The 15,768-nt window shown below is 47.6% G+C and overlaps 1 protein-coding gene across 5 annotated transcripts in view; it reads right to left on the bottom strand.

The window, feature by feature from the left end:
• KIF2A (kinesin family member 2A) overlaps positions 1-15,768 on the bottom strand; it is a 282,224-nt gene that overhangs the window by 53,931 nt on the left and 212,525 nt on the right. The window lies entirely within an intron of this gene.

Raw genomic sequence — 15,768 nt, 5'->3', positions numbered from 1 at the left:
AACAAATGGGTTAGTTGAGACATTCAACAAAACAAAAAAGGCATGAACATGGAACTCTCAGAAAAACTCAGAAGGAGATGGGATGTCCTATTGCCTTGCCTCATCTTTGCCAAAGGAGGGTTCCTCAAAAGGGAGATGGCTAAAGTTAGCCCCTTTGAGCTTTTGTTTGGACAGCCACTTACGGGCTTACTTGCCCTTGTGAAGGAAGGCGGGGAACAACCTCTGAAGCCTCCCAAACAAAACATAGTGGATTATGTATTAGGCCTAAGATCCAGAAGGGGTGAATACACGATGAGGCCACTTAAAAATCTTCAGGCCAGCCAAGATCTGCAGAAGCAATGGCATGACCAGAAGGTTATACTGACTGTTTACCAACTGTTTTCCCTAATGTAAAGAAATGGCTCCCTGTTGCAGTTACCCCCCACTTTTTGCCTGATACTGATGCTGACTTGACTGAGAAGTGTGCTGGGACCCTGCTAACCAGGCCCCAGCACCAGTGTTCTTTCACCTAAAATGTACCATTGTTTCCACAATTGGCACACCCTGGCATCCAGATAAGTCCCTTGTAACTGGTACCTCTGGTACCAAGGGCCCTGATGCCAGGGAAGGTCTCTAAGGGCTGTAGCATGTATTATGCCACCCTAGAGACCCCTCACTCAGCACAGACACACTGCTTACAAGCCTGTGTGTGCTGGTGAGAACAAAATGAGTAAGTCGACATGGCACTCCCCTCAGGGTGCCATGCCAGCCTCTCACTGCCTATGCAGTATAGGTAAGACACCCCTCTAGCAGGCCTTACAGCCCTAAGGCAGGGTGCACTATACCATAGGTGAGGGTACCAGTGCATGAGCACTGTGCCCCTACAGTGTCTAAGCAAAACCTTAGACATTGTAAGTGCAGGGTAGCCATAAGAGTATATGGTCTGGGAGTCTGTTTTACACGAACTCCACAGCACCATAATGGCTACACTGAAAACTGGGAAGTTTGGTATCAAACTTCTCAGCACAATAAATGCACACTGATGCCAGTGTTCATTTTATTGTAAAATACACCACAGAGGGCACCTTAGAGGTGCCCCCTGAAACTTAACCGACTGTCTGTGTAGGCTGACTAGTTCCAGCAGCCTGCCACACCAGAGACATGTTGCTGGCCCCATGGGGAGAGTGCCTTTGTCACTCTGAGGCCAGTAACAAAGCCTGCACTGGGTGGAGATGCTAACACCTCCCCCAGGCAGGAGCTGTGACACCTGGCGGTGAGCCTCAAAGGCTCACCCCTTTGTCACAGCCCAGCAGGGCACTCCAGCTTAGTGGAGTTGCCCGCCCCCTCCGGCCACGGCCCCCACTTTTGGCGGCAAGGCTGGAGGGAACAAAGAAAGCAACAAGGAGGAGTCACTGGCCAGTCAGGACAGCCCCTAAGGTGTCCTGAGCTGAGGTGACTCTGACTTTTAGAAATCCTCCATCTTGCAGATTGAGGATTCCCCCAATAGGATTAGGGATGTGACCCCCTCCCCTTGGGAGGAGGCACAAAGAGGGTGTACCCACCCTCAGGGCTAGTAGCCATTGGCTACTAACCCCCCAGACCTAAACACGCCCTTAAATTTAGTATTTAAGGACTACCCTGAACCCTAGAAAATTAGATTCCTGCAACTACAAGAAGAAGGACTGCCCAGCTGAAAACCCCTGCAGCGGAAGACCAGAAGACGACAACTGCCTTGGCTCCAGAAACTCACCGGCCTGTCTCCTGCCTTCCAAAGATCCTGCTCCAGCGACGCCTTCCAAAGGGACCAGCGACCTCGACATCCTCTGAGGACTGCCCCTGCTTCGAAAAGACAAGAAACTCCCGAGGACAGCGGACCTGCTCCAAGAAAAGCTGCAACTTTGTTTCCAGCAACTTTAAAGAACCCTGCAAGCTCCCCGCAAGAAGCGTGAGACTTGCAACACTGCACCCGGCGACCCCGACTCGGCTGGTGGCGATCCAACACCTCAGGAGGGACCCCAGGACTACTCTGATACTGTGAGTACCAAAACCTGTCCCCCCTGAGCCCCCACAGCGCCGCCTGCAGAGGGAATCCCGAGGCTTCCCCTGACCGCGACTCTTTGAACCTAAAGTCCCGACGCCTGGGAGAGACCCTGCACCCGCAGCCCCCAGGACCTGAAGGACCGGACTTTCACTGGAGAAGTGACCCCCAGGAGTCCCTCTCCCTTGCCCAAGTGGAGGTTTCCCCGAGGAATCCCCCCCTTGCCTGCCTGCAGCGCTGAAGAGATCCCGAGATCTCTCATAGACTAACATTGCGAACCCGACGCTTGTTTCTACACTGCACCCGGCCGCCCCCGCGCCGCTGAGGGTGAAATTTCTGTGTGGACTTGTGTCCCCCCCGGTGCCCTACAAAACCCCCCTGGTCTGCCCTCCGAAGACGCGGGTACTTACCTGCAAGCAGACCGGAACCGGGGCACCCCCTTCTCTCCATTCTAGCCTATGTGTTTTGGGCACCACTTTGAACTCTGCACCTGACCGGCCCTGAGCTGCTGGTGTGGTGACTTTGGGGTTGCTCTGAACCCTCAACGGTGGGCTACCTTGGACCAAGAACTAAGCCCTGTAAGTGTCTTACTTACCTGGTTAACCTAACAAATACTTACCTCCCCTAGGAACTGTGAAAATTGCACTAAGTGTCCACTTTTAAAACAGCTATTTGTGAATAACTTGAAAAGTATACATGCAATTTTGATGATTTGAAGTTCCTAAAGTACTTACCTGCAATACCTTTCGAATGAGATATTACATGTAGAATTTGAACCTGTGGTTCTTAAAATAAACTAAGAAAAGATATTTTTCTATATAAAAACCTATTGGCTGGATTTGTCTCTGAGTGTGTGTACCTCATTTATTGTCTATGTGTATGTACAACAAATGCTTAACACTACTCCTTGGATAAGCCTACTGCTCGACCACACTACCACAAAATAGAGCATTAGTATTATCTATTTTTACCACTATTTTACCTCTAAGGGGAACCCTTGGACTCTGTGCATGCTATTCCTTACTTTGAAATAGCACATACAGAGCCAACTTCCTACATTGGTGGATCAGCGGTGGGGTACAAGACTTTGCATTTGCTGGACTACTCAGCCAATACCTGATCACACGACAAATTCCAAAATTGTCATTAGAAATTGATTTTTTTGCAATTTGAAAAGTTTTCTAAATTCTTAAAAGACCTGCTAGGGCCTTGTGTTAGATCCTGTTTAGCATTTCTTTTAGAGTTTAAAAGTTTGTAAAAGTTTGAATTAGATTCTAGAACCAGTTGTAGATTCTTAAAAAGTATTCCAACTTTTAGAAGCAAAATGTCTAGCACAGATGTGACTGTGGTGGAACTCGACACCACACCTTACCTCCATCTTAAGATGAGGGAGCTAAGGTCACTCTGTAAAATAAAGAAAATAACAATGGGCCCCAAACCTACCAAAATACAGCTCCAGGAGCTTTTGGCAGAGTTTGAAAAGGCCAACCCCTCTGAGGGTAGCAACTCAGAGGAAGAGGATAGTGACTTGGAGGAAAATTCCCCCCTACCAGTCCTATCTAGGGAGAACAGGGTCCCTCAAACCCTGACTCCAAAAATAATAGTCAGAGATGCTGGTTCCCTCACAGGAGAGACCAACACCTCTGAAATCACTGAGGATAACTCCAGTGAAGATGACCCCCTGTTAGCCAGGATGGTCAAAAGATTGGCTTTGGAAAAGCAGCTCCTAGCCATAGAAAGGGAAAGAAAAGAGATGGGCCTAGGTCCCATCGATGGTGGCAGCAACTTAAATAGGGTCAGAGATTCTCCTGACATCCTAAAAATCCCCAAAGGGATTGTAACAAAATATGAAGATGGTGATGACATCACCAAATGGTTCACAGCTTTTGAGAGGGCTTGGGTAACCAGAAAAGTAAACAGATCTCACTGGGGTGCTCTCCTTTGGGAAATGTTCACTGGAAAGTGTAGGGATAGACTCCTCACACTCTCTGGAAAAGATGCAGAATCTTATGACCTCATGAAGGGTACCCTGATTGAGGGCTTTGGATTCTCCACTGAGGAGTATAGAATTAGATTCAGGGGGGCTCAAAAATCCTCGAGCCAGACCTGGGTTGATTTTGTAGACTACTCAGTAAAAACACTGGATGGTTGGTTAACTGGAAATGAAGTGTGTGACTATGTTGGGCTTTATAATTTGTTTATGAAAGAACACATTTTAAGTAACTGCTTCAATGAAAAGTTGCATCAGTATCTGGTAGACCTAGGTCCAATTTCTCCCCAAGAATTGGGAAAGAAGGCAGACCACTGGGTCAAGACTAGGGTAACCAAAACTTCCACTGGGGGTGACCAAAAGAAAGGGGTTACAAAAACTCCCCAGGAGAAAGTGGGTAACACTAGAAACAAAGAAAAAGAGTCCTCTATAGGCCCCCAAAAACCAGAACAGGTGGGTGGACCCCAAGACACAACCCAAAACAAAGGTGGTTACCAGGGTAAGAACTGGGATGCCACTAAGGCCTGGTGCCACAACTGTAAACAGTCTGGGCACCACACCAAGGACACTTCTTGTCCCAAAAACAAACCCCAGAACAAAATTCCTGGGGTAACCAGTGTAGCCATGGGAGATGACTCCTCAGATGAGGAGGTCTTCCTAGCCTTCAACTGGAAACAGGGCCCAACAGGTGAGTTGGAGATTCCAGAGGGAAGTAGACACTTCCACCACCTACTGGTGAATGGAATCCCAACCACTGCCCTGAGAGACACTTGTGCCAGTCACACTATTGTGCATGACAGGCTGGTGCTCTCAAACCAGTACATCCCAGGTGAGACTGCCAGGGTAAGAGTTAGCCTAGATAGGGTCACTAAGAGGCCTGTGGCTTTAGTGCCCATAGAAGTGGGTGGCACTCTTAGCTGGAGAAGGGTAGTAGTCAGTACAGACCTCCCCCTTGATTGTCTCCTTGGAAATGACTACCCAGAGGTTAGTCAGAGCCCAAGAGAGAAACTGGTTCAGTGCCAGTCCTCTCCCAAGGATTCTGGAAGTCCTGCCTCTGCAGTAAATGCAAGCAGGCCCCAGAAGAAAAAGAAAAGGAAACAGAGTAGGAAAGGTGGACAACCTTTAGCCAAGGTTCCAGCAAGCCAAGGAGATTCTGCTCCAGTAGGGGAGAACTCCAAAAATGGCTCTGATAAAGTCCAACCTGACCCACAAGAAGTCCTGGCTAGTCAGGCAACTGTTAAGCCTGAGTGGGTGGCTCCTCAGCTAACAGAAGAAAGAGTGGAAGAAGGGTGTTTACTACAAGATGTGGTGACCCCCCACTCTAATACAGCAGACAGGCACCCTGAACCCAAAGAAGCCTGTAACTTAGCCCCTTCCCTTGTAGGTGAAGAGCTAAAGGTGTGGTTCTGGGCACTGACAGCTGTCAGTGACCTCTGCTGGGTGTTGGCCTTTATGGCTGCACTATCCTTGGCCTGGTGGTCTGACCCCATGCCAAATAACAAGTTAGGCCCCCTGACCCTGTTGGTCATGGTGGGGTTACTCCAGCTCTGGGTAACCTCTTTGGGTAAGCTAGGGGTGACCCTGGCTAAGATAAGATTAGCAGAGGTGGATACCTCTGACCTCAAAATAGAGAGAATGGGTGAAGACATAAAAAGCACAGACAAGAGGCAGTTCAGACTAGGTCCTATCACTGTGGAAGTGGGTCAGTTCCCCAGAGGGAATGACCTGAACAGGAGGATGTAAGGCAGAGTAGGCCCTGCAACAAACCAGCCATTTCCTCTACTCTTCCTCGCCTGACAGACTAGGAAGACTCTTCCAGCGTTGGCTGAGTCTCCTGGCCTGTGGGCTGGGGGGGGCTTGTGTAAAGAAATGGCTCCCTGTTGCAGTTACCCCCCACTTTTTGCCTGATACTGATGCTGACTTGACTGAGAAGTGTGCTGGGACCCTGCTAACCAGGCCCCAGCACCAGTGTTCTTTCACCTAAAATGTACCATTGTTTCCACAATTGGCACACCCTGGCATCCAGATAAGTCCCTTGTAACTGGTACCTCTGGTACCAAGGGCCCTGATGCCAGGGAAGGTCTCTAAGGGCTGTAGCATGTATTATGCCACCCTAGAGACCCCTCACTCAGCACAGACACACTGCTTACAAGCCTGTGTGTGCTGGTGAGAACAAAATGAGTAAGTCGACATGGCACTCCCCTCAGGGTGCCATGCCAGCCTCTCACTGCCTATGCAGTATAGGTAAGACACCCCTCTAGCAGGCCTTACAGCCCTAAGGCAGGGTGCACTATACCATAGGTGAGGGTACCAGTGCATGAGCACTGTGCCCCTACAGTGTCTAAGCAAAACCTTAGACATTGTAAGTGCAGGGTAGCCATAAGAGTATATGGTCTGGGAGTCTGTTTTACACGAACTCCACAGCACCATAATGGCTACACTGAAAACTGGGAAGTTTGGTATCAAACTTCTCAGCACAATAAATGCACACTGATGCCAGTGTTCATTTTATTGTAAAATACACCACAGAGGGCACCTTAGAGGTGCCCCCTGAAACTTAACCGACTGTCTGTGTAGGCTGACTAGTTCCAGCAGCCTGCCACACCAGAGACATGTTGCTGGCCCCATGGGGAGAGTGCCTTTGTCACTCTGAGGCCAGTAACAAAGCCTGCACTGGGTGGAGATGCTAACACCTCCCCCAGGCAGGAGCTGTGACACCTGGCGGTGAGCCTCAAAGGCTCACCCCTTTGTCACAGCCCAGCAGGGCACTCCAGCTTAGTGGAGTTGCCCGCCCCCTCCGGCCACGGCCCCCACTTTTGGCGGCAAGGCTGGAGGGAACAAAGAAAGCAACAAGGAGGAGTCACTGGCCAGTCAGGACAGCCCCTAAGGTGTCCTGAGCTGAGGTGACTCTGACTTTTAGAAATCCTCCATCTTGCAGATGGAGGATTCCCCCAATAGGATTAGGGATGTGACCCCCTCCCCTTGGGAGGAGGCACAAAGAGGGTGTACCCACCCTCAGGGCTAGTAGCCATTGGCTACTAACCCCCCAGACCTAAACACGCCCTTAAATTTAGTATTTAAGGACTACCCTGAACCCTAGAAAATTAGATTCCTGCAACTACAAGAAGAAGGACTGCCCAGCTGAAAACCCCTGCAGCGGAAGACCAGAAGACGACAACTGCCTTGGCTCCAGAAACTCACCGGCCTGTCTCCTGCCTTCCAAAGATCCTGCTCCAGCGACGCCTTCCAAAGGGACCAGCGACCTCGACATCCTCTGAGGACTGCCCCTGCTTCGAAAAGACAAGAAACTCCCGAGGACAGCGGACCTGCTCCAAGAAAAGCTGCAACTTTGTTTCCAGCAACTTTAAAGAACCCTGCAAGCTCCCCGCAAGAAGCGTGAGACTTGCAACACTGCACCCGGCGACCCCGACTCGGCTGGTGGCGATCCAACACCTCAGGAGGGACCCCAGGACTACTCTGATACTGTGAGTACCAAAACCTGTCCCCCCTGAGCCCCCACAGCGCCGCCTGCAGAGGGAATCCCGAGGCTTCCCCTGACCGAGACTCTTTGAACCTAAAGTCCCGACGCCTGGGAGAGACCCTGCACCCGCAGCCCCCAGGACCTGAAGGACCGGACTTTCACTGGAGAAGTGACCCCCAGGAGTCCCTCTCCCTTGCCCAAGTGGAGGTTTCCCCGAGGAATCCCCCCCTTGCCTGCCTGCAGCGCTGAAGAGATCCCGAGATCTCTCATAGACTAACATTGCGAACCCGACGCTTGTTTCTACACTGCACCCGGCCGCCCCCGCGCCGCTGAGGGTGAAATTTCTGTGTGGACTTGTGTCCCCCCCGGTGCCCTACAAAACCCCCCTGGTCTGCCCTCCGAAGACGCGGGTACTTACCTGCAAGCAGACCGGAACCGGGGCACCCCCTTCTCTCCATTCTAGCCTATGTGTTTTGGGCACCACTTTGAACTCTGCACCTGACCGGCCCTGAGCTGCTGGTGTGGTGACTTTGGGGTTGCTCTGAACCCTCAACGGTGGGCTACCTTGGACCAAGAACTAAGCCCTGTAAGTGTCTTACTTACCTGGTTAACCTAACAAATACTTACCTCCCCTAGGAACTGTGAAAATTGCACTAAGTGTCCACTTTTAAAACAGCTATTTGTGAATAACTTGAAAAGTATACATGCAATTTTGATGATTTGAAGTTCCTAAAGTACTTACCTGCAATACCTTTCGAATGAGATATTACATGTAGAATTTGAACCTGTGGTTCTTAAAATAAACTAAGAAAAGATATTTTTCTATATAAAAACCTATTGGCTGGATTTGTCTCTGAGTGTGTGTACCTCATTTATTGTCTATGTGTATGTACAACAAATGCTTAACACTACTCCTTGGATAAGCCTACTGCTCGACCACACTACCACAAAATAGAGCATTAGTATTATCTATTTTTACCACTATTTTACCTCTAAGGGGAACCCTTGGACTCTGTGCATGCTATTCCTTACTTTGAAATAGCACATACAGAGCCAACTTCCTACACCTAACCTCTGGTCAAACTATATGGTGTGAACACACCGTTGAAATAGGTGATAGTTTGCCTGTAAAAAGTAAAACATATAGACAGCCTGATCATTTCAGAGAATGCATCAAAGCAGAAGTGCAAAATATGCTTGACGTGGCAGTCATTGAGCCTTCAGACAGCCCTTGGGCTAGCCCTGTAGTCTTAGCACCCAAACCTCACTCTTAAAATGGTAAAAAAAGAGATGAGGTTCTGTGTTGACTATAGAGGCCTCAGTTCCATCACCAGGACTGTTGTTCATCCAATCCCTAGGGCAGATGAGCTAAAAGACACTCTGGCTTCTGCCAAGTATCTAAGCACATTTCATTTGGCTGCAGGATATTGGCAGATCAAGTTGTCTGAGGATGCCAAACCAAAAACTGGATTATCCACACTGCATTATCACTTCAGAGTGATGCCCTTTGATTTGAAGAATGCCCCTGCAATATTCCAAAGGCTGGTGACCAAAGTTCTCCAAAGCCTGGAAAGCTTCTGTGCAGCATATCTAGATGAAATATCTGTCTTTAGCCCCACCTGGGAGGATCACCTGGTCAGCCTTGGGAATATACTTGAGACCCTGGAAAAGGCAGGCCTTGCATCAAAATGCCAGATAGGGCAGGGCAAAGTGGTTTATTTGGGCCACATGGTAGGTGGAGGCCAAATTCAGCCACTGTAGGGCAAAATCCAGGCAATCATGTGTTGCAGGGCTACTCCAGCCAAGAGCGCTACTGATGTGGCTTTTGCTCTGGTAGAGTGGGCTTTAACCTTACTATGCAGTGATTGTCCTGCCAGGGCATGACAAAATTGTATAGCTAATCCGATCCACCTGGTAATGGCCTGCTTAGATATTGCAGAGCCTTTTCTTGTATCGCCATATGCTACGAATAGCTGATCCGATTTTCGAATGCTCTGTGTTTTTTAAAGATAAAACTTTAAACATTTCCTTACATCTAGCGAATGCAGCGCTTTCTCCGCAACCGTCTGTGGGTTAGGAAAAACCTTTTTAAGAGCACTGGCTCATTTAGATGGAAGTGTCTTTGGTATATACTTAGGGTTTGTTTGAAGCATAACACCATTTGGAGTTAAGTGAAGAAAATGTTCCTTGATGGTGAAGGCTTGTATGTCACTCACTCTTTTTGCTGATGTAAGAGCTAGTAAAAAGCGATCCCTTCCAAGAGATGAATTTTAACTCTGACCTGTGGATTGGTTCGAAAGGAGGCTTCATGAGTTGTCCTAACACCATGTTTAAAGACCAAAACCGTGGAGGTTTATGCACCGGCGGAAATACTCTAAAAAGGCCCTTGAGCAATTGTTTTACAATCCTGGCAGAGTATAGTGAGGAGGTGTGCAGAGAGCGGCGGAATCTTGAAATTGCCACCACATGTACTGGTACTGAGTAGTAAGAAAGCCCAGATTTTTTCTAAATGTAATAAACAGGAAGTATTTGTTCTAGGGTTGAAGACATAGGATGGACTCTTTCCGTAGCACACCACAAACAGAAACACTTCCATTTAGGTTTATAGGTCTGGTGGTGTCTGCTCTGGCTTTGGCCAATATTAATTTACATTCCGATGAAATGTTCAAGATGGAGTATTCATTGAATTAAGGAGCCAGGCAGATAAGTGTAGAGATGAAGGATCCGGATGCCTGACTTGGCCCTGGTGCATGGTCAGTAGGCCTGGTATCTGTCCGAGTAGAACATGTGGTGGTTCCGAATACAGAAGGAGTTCTGTGAACCAGACCTGTCTGGGCCACCTGGGTGCCACTAGGAGGAGACGACATACCTCTGCTTTCCTTTTGCTGGTCACTCTGGGAATGGGGGGGGGGAAAGCGTAGGCATAGATTCCTGACCACCTCATCAAAAAAGCATTTCCACACAACCCTTTTTGGGGCTGTCAGCTTGAGTAATATGGGCATTTCTTGTTCTCGAATGTGGCAAAAAGATCCAGATTAGGCTTGCCCCACTTTTGGAAGAGTTGGTTGAGAACTGGTTGGTCGAGTTCCCACTCATGATATGGGATGGATGTCCTTCTCAAAGAGTCCGCTAGGAGGTTGGCTTTTCCTGGCAAGTGTTCTGCTTTCAAAGAAATTTGATTTTCTATGGCCCATTCCCATCTGCTCTGAGCTTGACGTGAAAGCTCCAAGGACTTTGTGCTGCCCTGTTTGTTCAGGTAAAACATACTTGTGGTATAGTTCGTTCTGATGAGAATTTTTGAGTTTCGTATTTTTGGTAAGAAAGCCTTCAGTGCCAGATCTATTGCTTTCAGCACCAGTTGGTTTATGTGAAGCTGTTGGTCCTTTTGTGTTCAGTTGCCACTTATCTGTAGATTTTGAACATGGGCACCCCAACCTTCGATCAACATATTTGTCGGTATTATATACTCCGGCATTTGTTAAAGAAAAGAAAGGCCCTTGGATAAGTTTGTCTGTTTTTCCTCCAAGACATGGTAGTTTTAATTTCCGGTGTGATCTGAATTGGATCGTCGAAGGAGCCATTCAGTTGGAGCCATCGAGTGTCTAGTTGCTCCTGTAGAGGTCGCATGTGCAGTCGGTAATTTGGGATCAGTGGAATACATGAAGAAATCATTCCCATGAATGATTTGTAATTCCGAACTGAAAAACGTTTTTGTTGATAGCTTTTGAGCCATTTTGGAAATCTTTTGCTGTCTCTCTTGAGATGAAAATGCTTTGCTCGGGATAGTATCCAGTATCGCTCCTAAGAAATTCAGCTTCTTTGTGGGATGGAAGTGTGATTTGCAATATTTGATGCTAAGGCCTAGAGTTTTAAACAACTGGAGGCAAGTGGATGTGTGCTTTACCACCTGAGTTCTTGTGGATGCCTTTATGAGACAGTCGTCCAAATATGGAAAGACTTGTATCCCCAGCTGACGTAGGTGAGCTGCTAAAAGGGCCAGCACTTTGGTAAAAATTCTGGAGGCCGAAGGCTTTTTTACTAGAAAAAAGTGGGAATAGAATCCCTGGTTACTGTGCAGAATTGGAACAATTTTTATTGCCCCTTTGCGTATCATTGAATATACTTCTTGAGGAGCTGTTTTAGCCGTGGAGGTGGTGGTCCTGATGGAGGGGTATTTGGAGGCTTCAGAATGAATTCTAGAGTATGTTCCTGGATACTATATCTAGGACCCAATTGTCTGATGTCATCCTTGACCACTGAAGGACGTGGTAAGTGATGCGGCCTCCAATCTTTGAAACACAGGTGGGGCTGGTAACTGGTATGAATGTGTGGTCATTGTTTTCTGCATGTGTCTCTGCCATGGGCAGTGGTTCTTCCCCTCGTGATGTGTCTACAGGCAGCTGTGGATGATAGTCTGTATTGCTGCTGCTTTTGTTGTTGTTGTCCATACTGCAGTCTAAAACCTGTTTGAGCAGTTTGGTATTTTTGTCTATATGTTTGGAAACCACCACAAAAGGAGTAACTTTCCCTGCTTCTAGCCCCTCGAAATGGCTGTCTTTTGTACCTAGGGATTTGGCAGTGTCTATATCCGCCTTTATGGATTGTAACATCTTATCCACATGCTTCCCGAAGAGGCTTTCCACATCATATGCCAAGTCAAGTATTTTGCTTTGAACCTCTGGCCTAAAAGAAGTAGATTTCAGCCAACCCTGTCTGTGCAAGTGAGATATTGATCGTGCAATCAATCACTTCAGCTGCGATCTGCTCTCCCTCCTGCAACACTTTATTTTCCTCTAGTTTACCGTCCTTGGGCAAGAAGTCAATGTAAGAGGACATGTCTGCCCACGTTTGTCGATGATATCTGCCTAGAATGGCTAACGAGTTGGCAGCTTTGACTGTTATTGCTGCTACGGCGGACAACCTTTTTTCATATGTTGTCCAGATCGCGTCCTCCTCTATCTGGCAGGGATGACATTGGTGTTGAAGGGTTTTTCGAGCGGTGTGGCACCGCATGATATAACACGAAATCCGGCTTCGGTTCGCAACTAAACAAGCTGGAGAATCCTCCAGAGCTTTATACTTTTTCTCCAAATGTGGGATCTGGGACAGTACTGTAGCTGGGTTTTTCATTGCTTTCAATCCTTCCTGCCATATAAAGTCAACTATAGATATGGGTCTAATTGACTTTTTTGATGGTTCCTTAAAGTCATACAGGAAACAATCAGTTTCTAGAGAGAGAAAATGGGCAGTTCGGAACGTTTAGCCGCTATTTGCATTAAATTGTGGAATCCCCTTATGTCCTCAGGGGATGAATCCACTGGTCCTGCAAATGGTGGTGATGGCATAGGAATCAGGTGTTTGTCTCACTCACTAGGAGTGGCTTCAGGTATTTCTCCCTCTTCCCTTTCTTCATCTGTGGATTGAGGGTCATCCTGAGGTGGCTGTACGAAAGGGATGTTTGTATCCGGTCTGAGCGGTGTCCCTGGATGGCTAGCGATAGGGGTCCGCAGTCCCGTTTGCAGGTCATACTGCTGTGTGATCGGAGTTGCTGGTATGAAGGGTGGAAATCTTCTGTAGTAGTCATGCAACATGCTTTGGCGATCTGTCACTAATGACGTTGGCATAGGGACAGCAGTGTCTGCGTCACCATATGCAGAATACGACGGATCTGGTTGGAGTTTTGCTGAATAATAGCTGTCCTGATATTGATCATCCCCACCGTCATCCGGGTACTGACATTTGACTTTAAGTTGTGACAGACTGTTGGCCACTCCAAACATTCTGTCATCTTGAGAAGATCCGTATTCTAATAGGTGTTGAGGAAGATACAGTAATACCTTACTTGGGTAGGTATGCATTTGTAGGATTGGAGATGCTTTATTTCCTACAGTTATCAATGATAGAGGGAGAAACCTTGACATTCCTGAAGTGGTCATCGTCGGATCGGCCGTAGACGTTTCTCTCGTCGCTGAGTCTGTCGTCGATGGACATGTCGTGGATGGTTGCATCGTCGACGGATCCCTCATTGACAGGGTCTTCGATTAGGGTCTCGTCGACAGGTCTGGTATCGACGCAGTCTTAGGTGGTTTGTCTCGCGTCGACGATTTCCTCGTCGATGTGTGCGTATCTGATGGCTGAATAGTCATCGACGGTGCCCTTTTATAGATTTTAGCTGTTATGATAGTCGTCGATAGTGGTGACGACGTGACTATCATAGGGGACACTACTGTGATGAACGTCGACGTGATCATAGTCTTAGTTACTGTAGACGTGGTCGTCAAAAGTATTGTCGTCGACGAGCCTTTTTTGGCAGAGTCTGAAGAGTATTTTTCTTTTTTCTCCTCGGTAACAGAGACAGAGAAGCACTTTTTGGAGGTGCTTTCCCCCCCCCCCAAAAGGTGTTGTAGGTTCTGAGTGAACCTTTTTTAAGGCTTTTAACTGGGTGTATGACAATGATGAGGCATAGCTTTCTGTGTCTTTTTGCTTTTCTAAAGAAAAGTGTTTAGATTTTTTTTAAACTTTCTTTGGAGGTTCTGCAGAAAGTCTTTCTTTACTTTTAGGCCTTTTTAGGGACTGAGAAATCTGTGATGAGGCCTCACTCTTCTCAGGAGAAGGGTATTCCATAGCCTTCTGATTTTGTAGCCAGAACAAAAGTCTATCCTCTATGTCTTTCAGGGTTTTAAGACTGAAGGTGCGACAAATCTTGCAATCTTTCACCTTATGGTCTGGATGTAGCCAGTAGATGCACTTCTTGTGGGTGTCATCAATATGAAGTCTTTTTCTCCCACAATTTTCACAATTTCTGAAAAGTCCTTTTTATGGGCGAGCACAAAGTGCTCCGTCCATTCTGTAATCTCTCTTTGGGCTTCAAACCACGCCCATGCCACGTCAGTCACTTACATTGGTTCGTGGGCTTGCCTTTTAAAATCCGCTTGCTTTAATTTGTGAAAGGCATGCATACGTCATGCCTTTTCCTGTGTTTAGCCTACCTACACAGCACCAGTAAAGTACCAAAAACATACGAGGCTCGTTGTTTTCAGCCTGGAGTCTGGACTACTTTATCTGTTTATTTTCGATGCAGCGCCATCGCGCTGCATTTTACATAGCGCAATCGCGCTGTGCTTTTATTTGCTTTACAACGCTAATAGCTCTAACTCGAACAAATGCGAGACCCGTTGCATTGAAAATGCTTGTTTAGTTTGTTGGCGCATCCTGTCCACTGGAAATCCAAGATACGTGAAATAGGTGCAGAAAAAGAAGCTGAGCAGAACTCAGGGAGACTCCAGTCACATGATGTGTGGTAGAAAATCTGAGAGAAACAGCCTCGGTTGGGAGTGTTCTAGAGGGTGCTGTTGCCTGATTGTAGTTAAGATTCGGTTATTTATTTTTTATAAAAGAACATGGATAGGCTCTAACAGTGCCTGTACAGGCCACTGAGGCGCAGTGTAATACACTTACTGCTATGAATATTTAAGGTTACTGTGGGACTCCCACCTCGACGACGGGATGATTCAAGCATGTGAATCTATGAAAGATCCAATACTGGAGAAGGAGATTTTTCTGTGGCGGGGCCGAGTGGGATAAAAGCTGTCTAGGGCGAGGTGTCAAGTCCACTTGCTTCTTGTAAATCTTGGTACTAATAATTCTCCGTATAGGGTTGAGTAAACTAGTCCCTGGGCCATAGTCGAGGACAGGCAATGGCGCCTCTATAGGAATCGGGTACAAGTTCAGTCGGATTTGACCCACAGTCATGTCGATATCTGTGGGATAATAGGTACCATGGGGAGGTTGGTCATGGCGCCGAAGTGCCCGAGCCCAAAGTGGGCATAGGTGTTGGCCTGTCATTGGTATTGGTTCCATCTGGTGACGAGAATGAACCCTCTGGCAGAAACCCAGATCAAGGGCCTCAGCTCCCTGGGGTCCAAGGGCGCAGCAAAAAGCTGCTACATTGCTGCACAGATTAATTCCCTTATTGCCCCATCTCATTCCAGAGATGTGTCCAATCCCCTTCCTTGTGATCTCTCACTGTATCAAAGGGCATCCTTTAAAGTTTTTCCTATGCTTCTTCCTGCCAGACAACGATGCTGGAGAATGGGAACAATAGGACTGTTTATGACTCCACCAGTAATTTTTTGCTCGGGCCATAAACAATTTGTCCTCCCGCTCCTGAATGGCCTTGGGATCATACGGAGTCATGACGAGCATGTCTTGGCTTCAAGGTCGGACCTCAAACACCACACACAGATGGCATGGAGGTGGAGGGGATCCTTGATGGACATT

This window comes from Pleurodeles waltl, chromosome 1_1 (assembly GCF_031143425.1).
Source record: "Pleurodeles waltl isolate 20211129_DDA chromosome 1_1, aPleWal1.hap1.20221129, whole genome shotgun sequence".
Lineage (NCBI taxonomy): Eukaryota > Metazoa > Chordata > Amphibia > Caudata > Salamandridae > Pleurodeles > Pleurodeles waltl.
This window is presented reverse-complemented; position numbering and strand designations above follow the sequence as displayed.